Source organism: Mauremys mutica, unplaced genomic scaffold, assembly GCF_020497125.1.
Source record: "Mauremys mutica isolate MM-2020 ecotype Southern unplaced genomic scaffold, ASM2049712v1 Super-Scaffold_100046, whole genome shotgun sequence".
In the NCBI taxonomy this organism is placed as follows: Eukaryota; Metazoa; Chordata; order Testudines; family Geoemydidae; genus Mauremys; species Mauremys mutica.
Window position 1 is genome coordinate 3,193,478 of NW_025423257.1, and position 3,415 is coordinate 3,196,892.

At 45.8% G+C, this 3,415-nt stretch overlaps 1 long non-coding RNA gene across 1 annotated transcript; it reads left to right on the forward strand.

Moving 5' to 3' along the window:
* The first annotated feature begins 2,032 nt into the window (after positions 1-2,032).
* Positions 2,033-2,664, forward strand: LOC123358368. The gene is made up of 2 exons (XR_006575720.1): positions 2,033-2,095; positions 2,491-2,664. It is a non-coding gene; the product is annotated as an uncharacterized LOC123358368 (long non-coding RNA).
* The last annotated feature ends 751 nt before the right edge of the window (positions 2,665-3,415 follow it).

Consider the following 3,415-nt stretch of genomic DNA (forward strand, 5'->3'; position numbering starts at 1 on the left):
GGGCACTTCGTTGATGATGTCACAGGCTGGTATAGTCTGTACAATTTTTACACCTATAAGATTACATATTCCGAAGCCCTTCACACCAGTCGGGCTTATCTCTATACGCCGATATAGTCTGTTCCCTTCCCAGCTCTGATGCCGCAGAGCCTGGCCTGTGTCCCTGTTCCCGTTCTCACCCTAACCAACATTCGACATTCATGGGGCCTCATCTGGAGCACTGTGTCCAGTTTTGGGCCCAACACTATAAGAAGGATGTGGAAAAATTGGAAAGCATCCAGCGGGGGGCAACAAAAATGGTTAGGGGGCTGGAGCACATGACTTCTGAGGAGAGGGTGAGGGAAGTGGGATTGTTTAGTCTGCAGAAGAGAAGAATGAGGGGGGATTTGATAGCTGCTTTCAACTACCTGAAGGGGATTTCCAAAGAGGATGCATCTAGACTATTCTCAGTGGTAGCAGATGACAGAACAAAGAGTAATGATTTCAAGTTGCAATGGGGGAGTTTTAGGTTGGATATTAGGAAACACTATTTCACTAGGAGAGTGGTGAAGCCCTGGGATGGGTTCCCTAGGGAGGTGGTGGAATCTCCTTCCTTAGAGGTTTTTAAGGTCAGGCTTGACAAAGCCTTGGCTGGGATGATTTAGTTGGGGATTGGTCCTGCTTTGAGCAGGGGTGGGACTAGATGACCTCCTGAGGTCCCTTCCAACCCTGAGATTCTATTATTCCAATTTCCTTCCCACCTCCAGTTTGACCCCATTTATAGAGTAATATTCTCAGCTATACCTTAACCAATCATTGTGCTGAAATTTAACTAACCAATTCTAACATATTGTGACATAATTCTCTAACCCAGGCGTCGGCCACCTTTCAGAAGTGGTGTGCGGAGTCTTCATTTATTCACTCTAATTTAAGATTTCATATGCCAATAATACATTTTAATGTTTTTAGAAAGTCTCTTTCTATAAGTCTATAATACATAATTGAACTATTGTATGTAAAGTCAGTAAGGTTTTTAAAATGTTTAAGAAGCTTCATTTAAAATTAATTAAAAATGCAGAGCCTTCTGGACCGGTGGCCAGGACCTGGGCAGTGTGAGTGCCACTGAAAATCAACTTGTGTGCCGCCATAGGTTGCCTACTCCTGCTCTAACCAATTATAAACCACTACCCTAATTAACTTACACCTGGCAACATTAATTATACAGGAGAGAGAAACAATTAGAGAACCAGACTGATTAACAATGTAAAAGTGGTGGCTATAAAGATAAAGCAATACAGAAATGAGGGTTTCACAACCACAACCATTGATAAGTGATTTCTTGCCAGACAAAGAAACTTTAATTTGATAGCATTCTAACCATCTTAAGCTCCGGACAGGATTGTCTTCCTAACAGCCCAATAGCACCTTATTTCAGTGTGACTGGTTTGGGATGTGAGGATGTGACCCTTCGCTTCCCAGCTTATGGCTGCCCCTGCTGCTTAGCCAAAGGCCTTAGCCTAAGAACAAGGCCTCAGACTATCCTAGTGAGAGAAGGCCCAGACACAGGCAGACTGTGATTTTGATTCTTTGTTTTCACACTCCTGTAACTAACTAAGTGATAAAAATACACCTAAGTTCTAAAAATATAGGCTTTGCAGGCAGGCCTGAATATCGCCATTCTAACAGAGGGTTCTACCCCTTCCCCCATGCTGTGTCTGTCTTGTCTATTTAGACTGTAAATTCTTCAGAGCATGGGCCATCTACTATTCTGCATTTGTACTGTGCCTAGCACAACGGAGACACACTGTTAGTTGGTCCTTAGGCACTCAGGTAATGCATATGATTAATAATAATAATAATTCTCCTGCCACTTGGAGCCAAGGAAGCTGGTCTTGGGATGTTACTGCTTAAAAATGATCTGAGCTTAAAACCATGGACTATTCTTTTTGACAAGTATCCCACAAATTCCACCGACCTCCCTTGTTTTCTTTGCCTGGCATAGGGTTTCTAAATTCCAAACCTGATGTGGTCTCACAGCTGGAACGAGGGGAAGAGCCGTGGGTCCCGGACCTCCAGGGTTCTGAGAAAGAAGTGCTCCCGAGAGCTGCCTGCAGAGGTGAGGACTTGGTTAAAGCAAGTCAAAAACTGTCTGTGAATACAGGAAACATTTGGGATGCCCTACAAAGACCCTGTGAGCTCTCCAAGTTCAGGATTGTTCCCTGCAGATGTGGAATAATTAGGCAGATGTCACTCATGGCTTCCCACCTATCCTGACTAATAACTGTCAGCAGATCCCTACCTGATCCCACTTTCCCCTGCATGTTCTGGTGAAATGCAGACCAAAACTGATCCCTTCCTCTCTCCTCTGGGGAAAATCAGCTTCTGATAGGTTTGATCTCTCCTGCACATACTTTGGTTTGTTCATCCCTTTTTAAATTCCTGTCTCTGAGATTTCCTTTCTCTCAGGCACAGGGAGTGACCTATGTCTGGATTCTCTCTGTCTCCCATCAGGTGATAGGATGGTGCGTGAGAATGAGGAGCAGAAACCCCAGCAGGAAGATGCTGAGCAAGGAGAACCATATGAGACATTATCAGGAAGAACCAAAGGGACTGTTTCCAGGAGTTGTGCACTCCGAGAAAAAGTGAAAGCCTCTGAGACTCAGCAGAGGCCAGAGGAGAACTTCAGTAGCCACTCAGACCTTATTACACATGAGAGAATTAACTTGGAAGAGACGCCCTACACATGTTCTGAGTGCGGGGAAAGCTTCAGTCAGCGCTCAGACCTTATCACACATCTGAGAATCCACACAGGAGAGAAGCCCTACACATGCTCTGCGTGCGGGAAAAGCTTCAGTGATCGCTCTTCCCTTATCATACATCAGAGAATCCACACAGGAGAGAAGCCCTACACATGCGCTGAGTGCGGGAAAAGCTTCAATCAGCGCTCACACCTTATCACACATCAGAGAATCCACACAGGGGAGAAGCCCTACACATGCTCTGAGTGCGGGAAAAGCTTCAGTCGCCGCTCTGCCCTTATCACACATCAGAGAATCCACACAGGAGAGAAGCCTTACACATGCTCTGAGTGCGGGAAAAGCTTCAGTGATCGCTCTTCCCTTATCACACATCAGAGAATCCACACAGGAGAGAAGCCCTACACATGCTCTGAGTGCGGGAAAAGCTTCAGTGATCGCTCTTCCCTTATCATACATCAGAGAATCCACACAGGAGAGAAGCCCTACACATGCGCTGAGTGCGGGGAAAGCTTCAATCAGCGCTCACACCTTATCACACATCAGAGAATCCACACAGGGGAGAAGCCCTACACATGCTCTGAGTGCGGGAAAAGCTTCAGTCGCCGCTCTGCCCTTATCACACATCAGAGAATCCACACAGGAGAGAAGCCTTACACATGCTCTGAGTGCGGGAAAAG